Genomic DNA, 16,990 nt, shown 5'->3' with positions numbered 1-16,990 from the left:
CAAAATCCTTTGGTAATTGCTACTCTATGCAAAATAAGCAAGTACCATTGAAAGTGAAAATCATATTCACTCATTATTCCTTTGCATCCTTCCCAAACAAGTGTTGGAAATATAATATAGACTAGGTGATTGAAAAGCAGGTGAGCAGGAACCAATAAAACTTATATTTTAATTCACCAATTAAAAATTAACTAATCTAATTGCATGCATGAAAGACTAAAAGGAAAAAAATATTCATAACACTTGACACAATATTTGGTAACCTAAATACCTTCCAAATAGAAACTAAAATTGGGGCGAGGATGATACCCATAAGCTTTATTACTATAGTATAAATTTATCATGTTAAATCTTACAATTGATCAAATCTAATGGTCTACCCTATTAGGAGCAATAAGGAATGTTAAGTCCACCTTGTGAAAGGATTTAAAATATACAATGAAGTATGCACTCTATTAGGAGATTTGGAATGAGATTGTTAAGTCCACCTTGTTAAAGAATTTGATTGATGCACCTATTAGGATGAATTAGTGGTTGGTCTTTAATCTACAACTCAATTTTCTAAATGATATTCCTTTGAATAACAATGATCATCTTGTTGTGATAAATAAGTCTTTGCTTTTCCTTATATTGCTTGTAGCCTTCTTTAATTCACACTCATGTTTCTTCTTCTCGTTCACACAGATATTTGGATATGATAGAATGCATTACATAGATACCAATCTTCTTAATTTCCTTCTGGATCTAGCTACAATACCAAACTCTAAAGATTTTCACAAAGTCGGCTTACTTTCTATAACTTTAGTTCTCAAGACCACTTGTTTGATGTTCTGACACTTGACAACACTCTAAAAACTCTAGAACTTGGTTGATGTAGACACTTGGTTCATATTGATCACTTGGGGTAACAGGAACTTGGTTAGCACTGGATGACTTAGTGAATATTGAAGAACTTGATAGATATTGAATTACTTGGTTGACACTGTATGGCTCAATCAACACTGTCTTCATTCACTCCATTAACAATACAAGCTTGGCTTAGACTATAGAGCTTGGTCAATGCCATATTCTATCTTAGATTCTCAATAGATACTATGAAGCTTGCCATGAACTATAATCTGACTAATTGGCTTGATATCAACTAAAACACTTGGCTTACACTACTAGCAATATGATAAGCTCAGTAGCAATTGTATAGCTCGATAGAAATGTAAACAACTGACTAAGTGTTGAGTCACTAACAGAAAAATAATTTGACCATTAGGTAAACAATCACCCCCTTTGGTATTAGTGGAAAAAACACTTAACATACTAAAAATCTAAATATTTAGAATACAAGTCAAAACTCCTCTATCAACAACCTAGGTCTTCAACTTGGTTTTGACTATGTCAATTGTTGTAGCTTGGTAACTTCTTAACTTTTTTTTATTTTTCAAAATGATTGTGTAAACACCTTTTCTTCTTTGCATATACATCTTTCATATTTGTACATGTATTCCCCCTTTGTATATAAATTTATCCCTTACATAGGATATGTATTTACATTTCCCCCTTTTTGACACAAATGCCAAAAAAATGCAAAGTTTACAAGGTAACACCAAAATGTGACAAGAAATCATTGTGTACCTTCAAAATCATATTCATTGCCTTATCTAGTTCTCTTGCAAAACTTTTTATGCATATAAGGCTATCTATACTTCTGCTAAAAGTTCCATCATATGATCAGCTATGGAGAAATTGTTATCATGGATCAACGTCTTTGTACATGTAATATTTTTTTACATTGCATTCATGTTGGGAAGGATCATGCCTTGAATTTCTAAAAGCGTGACCCTTATCCTGGCTTCTTCCCTTAACAATTCAACCTAAAGATCTATCAAATAATTGATCTTTACAAGGAGTGCAGAACTACAGCTAGGGTCGAGTGACAATTGATGTGCACTTTCCTTCAAATCAGAATCTACCTTGGCTAGCTTAACTTCTATTTCCTTTGTGAAGATAGATATATCACTTTAATTTACAAACAAAGAAACAACATTATTTACAGATACTTTAAATATAGCAAAAAAAGTAGACAATTCTACTTGGTCAATGGCTATCTTTTGTCCTACCTTTTCCAAAATTTTGTTATCAAATTTTCTTTCTACCCTAAGAAGAAGTTTATTTTGCCCATTGATGTCCTCACTTTACTTGTGAAAAATTTCAATCAATTGATCCAAAGTTAGTTTTTTCTCATCAACCTCAATATTTAGAACATCCACAAATATGCTTTTGATGTCTTCAAGTACCTGGTTTTTCTTCTTCTACTACTTCTTCTTCGTCTTCTTCTTCTTCTCTGAGCTTCTATTATTTTTCCCTCTTTTTCCAAAGCTCACCAAGGGTATATATTTGATCCAGAGTTAGATTATATAGATCCCAATTTGGTATGACAATATCTTCCTCTAGATCAATCTCTTCCTTAGAGGCTTTACCTCTTTACCCTTTTCTTTCTAAATGGAAGGACAATTTCCTTTCCTTTACTCAATACATCAATGCTTGGTAGAGGCTTAACCTCAACTTGCATTGTACTTTCCATGGTAGTAACAATAGTAGAAATGGTAGGAATAGTAAAAAAGTGGAAGAAATAACACTAATAGTAGGAATGTTTGCAATACCTTGTTGTGACTTAGTTAGGCTTGATGTTGGGGTGATTTGAGTCTACTATTCGCTAGATGAAGTGATAGAAAATTCACTCATCAATGTACTCAGTAATAGTTGAGTGCTTGGTGAAGCAGTGTTTACCTCAACTAGCTTGGTAGCAGCTATCTCTGAGCTAGATGACACTAAGGCTTTTCTCAAAGAGTTGGGAAGAGAGGCCATTACCTAAGTTGCTATCTTTTAGGATCTAAGTCTTCAATAGTCTAGATTTTAGGAAGATCACCTCCTACTGCTTCTTGATTCTCTTCACCTTCAACATCATCTTTGATATTTTATACTTCCTCATCATCTATATCTTCATTATCTTTTTCTACATTTTGTACTTCATCATCCTTTTCATCAATTTGCACAACATAATCACTAGGCTCATGTATCCCATAGATATTATTCCATGATATAGTGTTGGATTTCACAACACTTTTTGTGTCATTTGATAGGATCAGTAATGTATTAAATTCTGGTGTAAGCTTATGCTCATTTTTCTTCAATGATTCCTTTACCTTCTTGCATGATAGATTAGACATAAGTTGCCTCAAAGTCTATCCTCTGGTGTCCTTTCCAAAATTAAGTGCATTATCCCATATAGGTGTAACTACCTTCAAAATATTGTGATGAACTTGCTTGACCAGTTCATTAGGAGAGTATTTCCATTTTTCCATTCTTTCCACTAGGGTATATTCTATCTGTTTCTTCTCCTTTGCATTCCTAGTGTCATACTTAAGATTTTTGAAAGATTCTATACCTCATCCTTCTTCTATTATTTCCAATATTTATGCAAAGGTAGGGGTAGTCTTCTGAAACATTATTTTCTCTGCTTCATCTACTTCATAGGAAAGGACTTTGTAGGTTTAGTGATTATAACCTTCCCTTTCTTCTTGGGAGGTTCCTCTTCTTTAGGTTCTTCTTCCTCTACATGGTCTTCCTCTCCTTATTCATCAAGGTCATATCCTTTTCCTTCAGTTAACAAGAGAGAGGAACTAGAGGATTTTGTGGTCTTAAGTATTTTTTCCACATTCTTTGTTCCTCTTTTCACTGCTTGGGGAAGCTTAATTTGAAGAGTAATTTTGGCCTTGGCTTCCTCATAGGTGCCAAAATAAGGTTCTTTGGGGTCAACAAACTCATTCAAGAGATCTTCAATGATGTCCCTTGTATCATCTATGTTTAATTCATATTCCAGGGGCTTAACCCATGCAACTCTTGGCCTGACTACTTGGATATGGACTTTATCACAGTCAACCAGAAAAAAAAAATCTTGTTTATAGTCTTCCACTAATTTCTTAGGAATTCTAAATCTGCTTGCATTTTCTCTTTGAAAGTTTCAAAATAAGAATCCATTATACTTTCAAATTTATCACCCAATTCTACTATAAATTCATTAATTTGATATAGCATTGGTGTATCCTTCTTCCACATCATAGTTTCCTTGGAAGGAAATAACTTTGGCATATAAAAGAATAGACAAGTCAAAAAGGAACTAAACTTACATGGATTGCTCTTCAAGACTCAGATTCTCTCCATGTTCTCACTGAATTGGTTCAACAATAGCTCAGCAAGGTCAGAGGATGGGTTATTCTTTACCATCTTAAATGCTAGGTCAACAGGTTCACAAGGAACAATGTTCAATCTACTCAAGCTATAGATTTTGTATATAATCACATGGATTCTAAACTTTATCTCCATCTTTATAACCCCATTTAGTTTCATGCCTCTACAATCCCATTCAACAAGAGTTCTCTTAGTTAGTTCAACCTAACCTAGGGTTTTTTGTAGTCTTTTCCTTATTCAACATTGGCAACCCTGTTATCTTATGTATCATCCTCTTTGTAATTTGAATACAATTGTCTGATCATAAATACATATCATGGACTCAACTCAGGATGAGTCTAATCCATTTCCCTTGGAAATCCCTTGACATATGCAAGATATGTGTTAACCCTTTGGTTTTCGAATTCTTCTGCTTAAGTTTCAAGCTCCCATCTACACAAAATTCATTGAATGCTTGGTTCATCCCTAAGGTTCCTAGCTCTTGAATGAAATAGTGGTAAAAGGATCAAATTTTGTGGATTAAAAGTACCTTTGAAGGAATTTGTGATTTTTCTCTAGCTAGGTCAAGTACTTCTGCAACTACTAGACTTAATGTGAATCCTAGGGCTTTGCAATCGACTCCTCAAACTAACATCTCCAAACCTTTCTTGTTTTACTACTAGAAGATGCCATTCTTGCTTAGTAATACTTCAAACATGAAAGAAAACTTCAACAATAATAGTTTTGAATTTCTCGAGGCTCTGGAATGCTCTTAAATCTTAACTCTAGAAAATTTGTGGTGAGAAATAACCTTTGATTTACTTCTTTTAACTAAATTCAGTCTTCAAGTCACCATTAATGTTTCATACCAATGTTCTCTTGGTGATAGGTTGTCCTCCACTTGGCTAAGTCTAGATCACTTAGGAGATACCTTTGACTTAGTAAGAACTATTCACTTGGTTTGATCTTCAACATGACAAAAACCTTGAACTTGATAGGAACTATCATCACTTTGTATGAACTCGATAGAGTCACCAACTCAGAATTTGTATTGAAAACTAGGTAATGTTATGGAACCTAACCTTTCTCAGTAAGATCTTGTGACCCAACCTTGCTTGGTAAGGTCTTTAGCTATCATCTTAACTTGATGATCCTTATGCATCTGGAATGCTAAAATGGATCTTTTGCTTGCTAAATAGAACTGATGTGAAATGTCTTCTTAGAATCAAAGTTCTAATAATCTACATTGGTAACTAGTTTGAAATGTTTGAGTTACCCAACTCATTGACTTGGGTGTCAATACTTATATTACTTTGACTTGCATTCTTAGGAGATTTCTTTACCCATTATTGTCTCATCTAACTTCTGACATTGTTATCCTTTTCCTTCTTTTCATCTTCAACTCTTCCTTGATTCATACAGTTTTTGGCAAGATGTCCAAGTTTTTTACATACAAAACATCTCTTTGTAGTTTTTCTCTTCCTTGTGTGATGTAAATTATACATTTTTCTCCAATGTGCCCAAACTCAGCATGGTAGTGATGGGAACACGACCCAAGAACAGAATGGACACAACAGAAAAGGGAAATTGTATTAATTGAAAAAAATAAGCTAGTACATTCAGTATAGAGTAAATAAACTTCAAAACATGCCCTAAGGGCTTACAATAGCATAAATGTGGAGATAATTTCTCTTTTCAGTACCTCCTCTCAAACTCCACTCCGAACTTCCTTTTACAATGCCAGGAATCTCCTTAAATAGACCCCGGAGGGTTAAGAACTAGGAATACATTCTAGAAGGTGCTAGTAGGCATCCACTGACCAAATAGAAGGCTCCAGAAGCTGCGTTAGAATTCGACACAAATCTAGAAGAATCCAAAAATGGTAACCGAACTTTCGAGAGGCATAACTTTTGAACCATAGCTCCGATTGATGAACCGTTTACATTTTCGGAAAGCTCTCAAAGTGCTCCATAGCCCTATGGACAAGCTTTTCTCATCCCCCATTTTTTGGCCCTTTTTGAGGTCATTTAATGCCCCTAACCTGACTTTGAAGCATTCTTAGGAGGTCTCCACAACCCAAAAAATTGCAATAACTTTCAAACCGTGGGGCCTTTTGACCTGATTCTTTTTTTGGAATGCTCTAAATTACAATTGCATTCATCTAGCCAATTTACACCTCCTAGTTCACCAAAATGATGGCTCAATTACATACTCCTATTTTTTCAAGATTTACACGAACACTGATAGTGGAACTGTGAGAGTTGGAACCTTTATTTGACCCAAATGGGTATCCAAAAATGAAAACACATGAAACAGAAACTAAGTCTAAGTATTTTTTTTTTTGGGTGACACAGGATTGCCCTTATACCTTTGGATGCTCCTGCATCAGACACCCAGGGTACATTGAAAAGTGACCCTGTCACTTTATGAATGGTAGAGGAAATCCCAAATAGAAAACCTCAGCTGCTGAAATCCAGTTGAGTCCTCGATTGGTCATCCTTTCCATTTGACCAAATACTCTTCATACTGCCTATTTTTGGTACTCCTACCCACACGATGATCTAGAATGTCTTCTATCTCCTCCTTCTTAGAAGCAAGAATTGGACATGGCTCTAACACCAGCTCCTCATCTGCACCATCATCATGATACTCTGTTAAATCTACAATGTTGAAAATGGGAGAAATGTGAATACCATCTGGCAGCTCCACCTCATATGCATTTCCTGAGTCATGTTTCTTCAAAATTTTGCAAGGGTCAAATTTCTTCATTTTCAGCTTGTTGTAAGTATCGGCTGGAAATCTTTCTTTTCGTAAGTGCACCATGACTAGATCCCCTATTTGGAATTCCTTATGTCTTCTCCTTTGATCAGCCCTAGCTTTATACTCTTGATTCATCTTGGTAATGTGTGCCTGAACCTCCTCGTGTAGATGCTTGATATGTTCAACAAATTCTTCCACTTCAGCACTTGTCCTCTCCCCTTGCTCTATATTCCTTAATTCTGGTGCAGTCCTTGGGCTATTCCCATATACAATTTGGAATGGTGATTTTCCAGTACTCCTATTTATAGAGTTATTGTAAGAAAACTCTGCTTGTGGTAGAATCAAATCCCATCCCTTGGGCTTATCCCCAACTAAACATCTTAGCAAATTGCCTAGACTTCTATTTACCACTTCTGTTTGGCCGTCAGTCTGCGAGTGATGCATGGAACTGAATTCTATGTTTGTTCTCAAATTATTCCACAATGTCCTCCAAAAATACCCCACAAATTTAGCATCTTTTTCATAAACTATACTCCTTGGAAGACCATGTAGTCTTACCACCTCTTTGAAAAACAAGTCTTCAATATGGACAGCATCATGAGTTCTGTGGCATGGAATGAAATGTGCCATTTTGGAGAATCTATCAACCACCATGAATAGTGAGTCATTACCCCTTTGTGTCCTTGGAATTCCAAGAACAAAATCCATACTTATGTCCTTCCATGGCCTTGATGGAATAGGCAATGGCTGATATAGGCCAGTATTTATGACTAAACCCCTTGGCAACTTGACAAACCTGGCAACTCTATACAAACTTCTTCACATCCTGTGAAATTTGAGGCCAAAAATAATGTTCTCTAAGAATGGCAATGGTCTTATCTCGACCAAAATGTCCTGCCATCCCTCCACTGTGTTTCTCCTTAATTAGATTTTCCCTCATGAAACTCCTTGCAATGCATAATTGACTACCCTTGAACAACATGCCATCCTGAATCAAATAGTCTAACCACTTGGTTCTATCTACAGCAATAGGTTCTTTACAAGCTTTCCTTGCTTCAGCAAAATCAAGATCCTCGGGGTACAATTTCTTGAGTTCATCAAACCCAACTACTTCAACCTGCATTACTTATTGGCTTAATACAACCCCAATAGCGTTGCCACTAGCATCACAATCCACCTAGAAAACCTTTCTAAAATCTGGAAGTGCCAACACAGGTTGTTCTGTTACCTTCTTCTTCAGCAATTCAAAACTCCTCCTAGCTGTTGCAGTCCATTTGAACTATTTTTTATCCCCTCTTATTGTATCAGTTAGGGGTGCACATATGCCACTAAAATTCTTAATAAACTTCCTGTAAAAACTAACCAAACCATGAAATGATCTTACCTCAATAGCAGACCTTGGAGTAGGCCATTCCAAGATGGCTTTTACCTTCTTCAGATCCATTTTGAGACCTTCGGGTGATATAACAAACCCCAAATAGACTAACTCCCTTTTTGCAAAGATACACTTCTTCAGATTAATTAACAGTTTCTCTTCCCTTAGCCTTTCAAGGACACTACGAATATGCAATAAATGTTCTTCCAAAGTCTTGCTGAAAATTAAAATATCATCCAAATAAACAATAACAAATTTTCCCAAGAACTTCTTAAGTACCTCATTCATGAGCCGCATGAAGGTGCTTGGAGCGTTCGACAATCCAAAGGGCATGAATAACCACTCGTAAAGACCCTCCTTGGTCTTGAAGGTTGTTTTCCACTCATCTCCTTCTCAAATCCATATCTGATGATAGCCACTCTTGAGATCTATCTTTGTGAAGTACAGAGCTCCACTCAAGTAGTCCATAAGATCATCCATCGTTGGCAAAGGAAACCGGTACTTGATGGTTATCCTATTTATAGCTCGAGAATCTATACACATCCTCCTCTCTCCATCCTTCTTTGGTGCGAGTACTGCAGGTACTACACATGGACTCAAGCTCTCTTGAATCAAGCCCTTCCTAAATAGCTCTTGAACCTATCTATTTAGCTCCTCTGTTTCAGTAGGAGTCATACTTGTGAGCAGCCTTGTTAGGAAAACTAGCTCCTAGAATCAGATCTATCGGATGACTGATTTGCCTTATTGGTGGCAATCCATCTGGAACATTATTAGAGATAATATCTCCAAATTTCCATAATAAATTTGAAACTTCAAGTGGTATTTCACTACTACATTCTTTATCTCTCCTAGGAATCAAAGCATAGCACATATACTGATGTTTCATGCCATCTAAAAACATCCTTCTATCAACAAGACAAATCCTAGCATTGCTACATACCTTTTCACCTTCCTTTTTCATGGGCTTCAATTTGTGGTGAACTCTACCCTTTGTTAGAGAGTATGTGTTTGCATGCCCATCATGCACTGCATGTCTATCAAACTACCATGGCCTACCCAACAATAGATGGAAAACATCCATCAGAATAACATCAGAGAGAACTTCATCATGGTAACTCCCAATTTTGAATTTCACTAAACATTGTTCACTTACCAGGACCTTACGATCATCTTTTACTCAAGCAATCTGATAGGGCTAGGGATGTTTCTCCCTCTTAAGCTTCAGCTTAGAGACCATCTCTTTTGATACCAAGTTATCAGTGCTACCACCATCAATGATCATGTCACAACATTTATTCTCACACTTGCATCTGATATGGAACAAACTCCTCCATTGTCCTGGTTCAATCTCACCACATAGTAGGACTCTTTCATTTACCAAGGTCTCTCCTCTTTCTACATCCTCTTAATGTGATGATTGTGCATCCTCATCCACATGAGCAACCCTAGCTTGGCCCTCAGCTCTCCTCTCTGTCCTTCCTTGTCATTGAGGGCATTCAAAGGCACGATGACCTTCTTCATTGCAATGGAAATAGGTACCACAGAAGCCTCCTCTTCCTTTTCCACATCCTCTACCTCTTCCTCTCTGATTTCCAAAGTCTTTATCATGGGAGCGATTGAAACCCTCATTCCTCTAGTTCCTGCTAGTACCCACATCTTCATTTTTCTTTTGGTTTTCATTGCGGCCTCTAGATGATCTACCACTTTCCCTTCCTCCTTGACCACACCCTCTTTGTCTTCCTTCAAACCTTTTATTCAACTTCTCTTCAACTCGTAGGGCAAACTAGTATGCCTCTTCAATGCTAGTCATTCTTACCAGACTTAATTCCTCCTGGATGCTAGGTCACATTCCACTGATATAACGAGCAACCTTCTCCTTATTTTCTTTTGCATGCCTCGCTCTAATCAAGAGTCGATAAAATTCCTCTGTATATTCTTGGACTGATCTTCCTGCTTGCTTTAACCCATGCATCTTCTTAAACAAATCAAGCTCATAGTCCATAGGAATGAACTGCTTCTTCAATTTGTCCACCATGCGATCCCATCTTGTGATCTTCTCCTTTCCTCTTCTATTTCTTTCCAATTGAACCTCTTGCCACCAGATTTTGGCATGGCCTTTCAGTTTGGCCTTTGCAGACTTAACCCTATTTGGGTCCCTGATATCCTCATACTCAAAGTATTCTTCCAGTTCATTGATCTAATCGATCAACTCATCCGATTTCAGATTTCCTGAAAATACACCCACTTCAATTGTAGGTCTTTTCCCAAACTTAGTAATGGCCCTAAAAAGCCTTTCCTCTACATGATTCATAACTTCCCTATCAAATTCCCCTTCTGGTCCCATTTCTTCTTCTTCATTATCATCCTCACTGTCGTCACCTGCGGCAACATTTTCTCCTCTACGGAGCTCCTCTTGCAATGCCTGTACCTACCTTTGGAGGGCTCTATCCTCCTTAGGATTAATAGCTCTAGCCCTTCTGCCATGCTCTCTTTGTGGAGGCATCTTCAAACTTGAACCAACAACCACACAGTACTGGTGGAACCTACCTCACAATCAGCACTCTGTCTACACACTCAGGAAAACCAGCTCTAATACCACTTGATGGGAACATGACCCAAGAACAGAATGGACACAACAGAAAAGGAAAATTGTATTAACTAAAAAAAATAAGCTAGTACATTCAGTACAGAGTAAATAAACTTCAAAACATGCCCTAAGGGCTTACAATAGCATAAATGTGGAGATAATTTCTCTTTTCAGTACCTCCTCTCAAACTCCACTCCGAACTTCCTTTTACAATGCCAAAAATCTCCTTACATAGACCCCAGAGGGTTAAGGACTAGGAATACATTCTAGAAGGTGCTAGTAGGCATCCACCAACCAAATAGAAGGCTCCAGAAGCTACATTAGAAGTTGGCGCAAATCTAGAAGAATCCAAAAATAGTAACTGAACTTTTGGGAGGCATAACTTTTGAACCGTAGCTTCGATTGACGAACCGTTTACATTTTTGGAAAGCTCTCAAAGTGCTCTATAGCCCTATGGACAAGCTCTTCTTGTCCCCCATTTTTTGGCCCTTTTTGAGGTCATTTAATGCCCCTAACTTGACTTTGAAGCATTCTTAGGAGGTCTCCACAACTCAAAAAATTGCAATAACTTTCAAACCGTGGGGCCTTTGACCTGATTCTTTTTTTGAAATGCTCTAAATTACAATTACATTCATCTAGCCAATTTACACCTCCTAGTTCACCAAAATGATGGCTCAATTACATACTCCTATTTTTTCAAGATTTACACGAACACTGATAGTAGAACTGTGAGAGTTGGAACCTTTATTTGACCCAAATGGGTATCCAAAAATGAAAACACATGAAACAGAAACTAAGTCTAAGTATTATTTTTTTTGGGTGACACAGGATTGCCCTTATACCTCTGGATGCTCCTGCATCAGGTAGTGACATCTACACCATGTGTTGTAATCCCAACCAAATAGAGCTTTGATAATTATTTTTTCTGGTTTCCATTTCTTGGTCTTGCACTATGAATATTTGTGCCCTTGTCTATTGTAGTTAAAACACTTTCCTTCAAACTTAGGTTTCTTTGTGCATTACTTTCTTTATGTCATGGTTTGTTGCAATTGTAACACTTTCAACTAAACTTTGATTTACCATTGCTCCAGCACTTGCTTGTTGTATGTCATGTTTTTCTACAATTACTACATGTAGGTCTTTTGTTCTTTTGAGCTCCTTGCTAGGACAATTCACCTTCTTTTGTGTATCCTAATCCATCTTTACCTTTGTGTCTAAATTTCTTTTTCTCATCCAGTTGATTTATGCATTCTTGAGATTTCATTATCCTCTTATTGGTCTACTTTTCTATGCTAAGATCATTTTTTAATCTTTCATTCTTTGTCCTTAAGTTGATAAGTTCTTGATTTTCATCATTGATTTGATCAATCAAATATACTTGTTGTGGAGATAGTTAATGAATTTAATTGTCCTTTTCTTCTATCTTTTCAGTTAATAATCTTTTCTCTTCTTTGGCTTTGTCCTTTTGTTCCATGTCTTCATATAGTCTGATTGATTGAATTTCTTATTCTCTTCTTAGTTTTCTAACTTCTTCATGAAGAGTAAAATTCTTCTCAAGTAGATTTTTTATTGATGCATCAGCTTCATCTAAACTTCTATCTTGGAAAATGTCTTCAATTCTTTCTTCAATGTAGAGATTATCATTCATTTGTGTTGCAAGATCTTTTCTTCTTTTTAGGAATTAAGAGAGTTTCTCCTTCATCTTCTTGAATTGATTCGTGGATAATTGTAGATCCAACTTCTCATTTTCAATAGATTTATCTAGTCTATATACTTCCATTTCCTCTAATCTTTTCTCAAGCTGGTAAACTTCTTATGTGAGAACCAATGCTCTGATAAAAATTGTTGGAAATGTAATAAAGACTAGGTCACTAAATTCTCTTAGATCTTAACTCTAAAAAATTTTATGGTGAGAAAAAACCTTTGATTTCCCTCTTTTAACCAAATTTAGTCTTCAAGTCACCATTAATGTGTCATACCAATGTTCACTTGGTGATAGGTTGCCCTCCACTTGGCTAAGTCTAGATCACTTGGGAGATACCTTTGACTTGGTAAGAACTATTAACTTGGTTTAATCTTCAATACAACAAAAACCTTGAGCTCGATAGGAACTATCATCACTTGGTATGAAAACAATACTCAATAAAGTCACCAACATAGCATCTCCATTTGAAACTAGGTAATGTTATGCAACTTGACCTTTCCCAATAAGGTCTTGCAACCCAACCTTGCTTAGTAAGGTCTTCAGCTATCATCTTAACTCAGTGATCCTTGTGCATCTGGAATGTTGAAGTGGATCTTCTACTTGTTGACTAGAGCTGATGTGATATGTCTTCTTAGAATCACAGTTCTAGTAATCTCCATAGGTAACTAGTTTTAAATGTTTGAGTTACTCAACTCATTGACTTCGGTGTCAACACTTTTTTTACTCTAACTTGCATTATTAGGAGATTTCTTTATCCATTACTATCTCCTTTAACTTCTAATTATATCATTCATTTCCTTCTTTTCATCTTCAACTCTTCCTTGGTTCATACAATTCTTGGCAAGATGTCCAAGTTTTGTACATACAAAACATCTCTTTGTAGTGTCTCTCTTCCTTGTGTGATGTTTTATGTAGTTTTTCCAATGTGCCCAAACTCACAATAGTAGTGACATCTACACCATGTGTTGTAATCCCAACCAAATACAACTTTGACAATTTGTTCTGTTGGGTTCCACTTCTTAGTCTTACACTGTGAATATTTGTGCCTTTGTTTATTACAATTAAAACACTTTCCTTCAAACTTAGGTTTTTTCATGCATTCACTTGGCCTATGTCCTAGTTTGTTGCAACTGTAACACTTTCAATTGAACTTTTATTTACCATTGTTCCAACACTTGTTTGATGTATGTCATATTTTTCCATAATTACTATAGGTACATCTTTTTTTCTTTTGAGCTCCTTGCTGTGATGATTCACCTCCTTCTGTGTATGCTAATCCATCTTTTCCTTTGTGTCTAAATTGATTTTTCTCATCTAGTTGATTTATGTATTCTTGAGATTTTATTATCCTCTCATTGGTCTTCTTTTCTATGCTAAGATCATTTTGTAATATTTCATTCTTTTTCCTTAAGTTGATAAGTTCTTGATTTTCATCATTGATTTGATCAATCAAATCTACTTGCTAAAGAGATAGTTAATTAATTTAATTGTCCTTTTCTTCTATCTTTTTGGTTAAAAATCTTTTCTCTTTTTTGGCTTTGTCCTTTTGTTCCATATCTTCACACATGTTAACAAGTTGAATTTCTTATTCTCTTCTCAAAATTTTGACTTCTTTATGCAAAGTAAAATTCTTCTCAAGTAGATCTTTGACAAATGCATTAACTCCAGTGTAGAGATTATCATAAACTTACTAAAGAGATAGTTAATGAATTTAATTGTCCTTTTCTTCTATCTTTTTGGTTAACAATCTTTTCTCTTTTTTGGCTTTGTCCTTTGTTCCATGTCTTCAAACATTCTAACAAGTTGAATTTCTTATTCTCTTCTCAGTATTTTCTAAACTTATATCTTGGAAAATATCTTCAATTTTTTCTTCAGTGTAGAGATTATCATTCATTTGTTTTGCAAGATCTTTTCTTCTTTTTAAGGATTGAGAGAGTTGTTCCTTCATCTTCTTCAATTGATGCACGGATAATTGCATATCCACCTTCTCATTTTCAATAGCTTTATCTAGTCTATATACTTCCATTGCCTCTCATCTTTTCTCAAGTTGGTAAACTTCTTATGCGACAACCAATGCTTTGATGCCAATTGTTGGAAATGTAATATAGACTATGTGACTGAATTCTCTTAGATCTTAACTCTAGAAAATTTGTGGTGACAAATAACCTTAGATTTTTTTCTTTTAACCAAATTTAGTCTTCAATTCATCATTAGTGTGGCTTACCAATGTTTTCTTTGTTATAGGTTGTCCTCCACTTGGCCAAGTCTAGATTACTTAGGAGATACCTTCAACTCAATAAGAACTCTTCACTTACTTTGATCTTCAACATGACAAAAACATTGAACTCAATAGGAACTATCATCACTTGGTATGAACTTGATACTCAATAGAGTCACCAACATGACATATGTATTCAAAACTAGGTAATGTTATGCAATCCGACCTTTCTCAGTAAGGTCTTATTACCTAACCTTGCTTGGTAAGGTCTTTAGTTGTCATCTTAACTTGGTGATCCTTATGCATCTAGAATACTAAAATAGATATTTTTCTTATTGACTAGAACTGATGTGAGATGTCTTCTTAAAATCATAGTTCCAGTAATCTCCATAGGTAACTAGTTTGAACTGTTTGAGTTATCCAACTCACTAACTTGAGTGTTAACACTTGTATTACTCTAACGTGCATTTTTAGGAGATTTATTTACCCATTACTAGCTCATACAACTTCTAATATTTTCAACCTCTACCTTCTTTTCATCTTCAACTCTTCCTCAATTCATGCAATTCTTGGCAAGATGTCCAAGTTCTGTACATACAAAACATCTCTTTCTATTGTCTATCTTCCTTGTGTGATGTTTTATGCAATTTTCTCCAATGTAACCAAACTCACCATAGTATTTACATCTACACCATTGTTTGTAATCCCATCCAAATATTATTTTGACAATTCATTTTGTTGGGTTCCATTTCTTGGTCTTGTACTATGAATATTTGTGCCCTTGTTTATTGTAGTTAAAACACTTTCCTCCAAACTTAGATTTCTTTATGCAATCACTTGCTCTATGTCTTGGTTTTTTGTAATTGTAACACTTCCAATTGAACTTTGATTTACCATTTCTCCAACATTTGTTTGATGTATGTCATATTTTTCCACAATGACTACATGTAGGTCTTTTGTTCTTTTGAGATCCTTGCTAGAATGATTCACCTTCTTCTATGTATCCTAATCCATCTTTACCTTTGTGTCTAAATTGATTTTTCTCATTCATTTGATTTACACTTTCTTGATATTTGATTATCCTCTCATTGGTCTTCTTTTCTATCCTAAGATCATTATGATCTTTCATTCTCTTTCCTTAAGTTGATAAGTAGATCTTTGATTGATGCATCAACTTCATCTAAACTTCTATCTTGGAAAATGTCTTCAATTCTTTCTTTAATGCAGATATTATCATTCGTTCGTGTTGCAAGATCTTTTCTTATTTTTAGGGATTGAGATAGTTTCTCCTTCATTTTCTTGAATTTATTCATGGAAAATTGTAGATCCAACTTCTCATTTTAAAAAGCTTTCTCTAGTCTATATACTTGCATTGCCTTTGATCTTTTCTCAAGATGTTAAACTTCTAATGTGAGAACTAATGCTCTAATGCCAATTGTTGGAAATGTAATATAGATTAGGTGACTAAGAGGGGGATGAATCAGGAATAAATAAAGCTTATATTTTAATTCACCAATTAAACATTCATTGATCTAATTGTATGCATGAAAGACTAAAAACAATAAAACATTTAAAACACTTGACACAATATTTGGTAACCTAGAAACCTTCCCAATAGAAAGTAAAATTAGGGTGGGAATGATACCCAAAAGCTTTATTACTATAGTATAAAGTTACTCTATTAAATCTTACAATTGATCACTTTTGATGATCTACCCTTTTAGGAGCAATAAGGATTGTTAGGTCCACCTTGTGAAAGGATTTACAACATACAATGAAGTATGCACTCTATTAGGAGATTTGGAATTAGACTATTAAGTCAACCTTGTTAAAGGATTTGACTAATGCACCTATTAGGATGAATTAGTGGTTGATCTCTAGTCTACAACATGATTTGCTAAATGAGATTCCTTTGAATAACAATGATCACCTTTCTATGATAGATAAGTCTCTAATTTTCTTTATACTACTTGTAGCCTTCTTTAATTCGCACTCATGCTTTTTCTACTTCTTCAAATTGATATTTGGATATGATGCAATTCATTACATATATACCAATCCACTTAATTTCCTTATGGAGCTGGCTACAATATCAAACTCTAACAATCTTCACAAAGTTGGCTC

The sequence above is a fragment of the Cupressus sempervirens genome, chromosome 8 (genome assembly GCF_028749045.1).
Source record: "Cupressus sempervirens isolate cs-2001-9-10 chromosome 8, ASM2874904v1, whole genome shotgun sequence".
Lineage (NCBI taxonomy): Eukaryota > Viridiplantae > Streptophyta > Pinopsida > Cupressales > Cupressaceae > Cupressus > Cupressus sempervirens.
Note: the sequence above shows the minus strand (reverse complement) of the source record.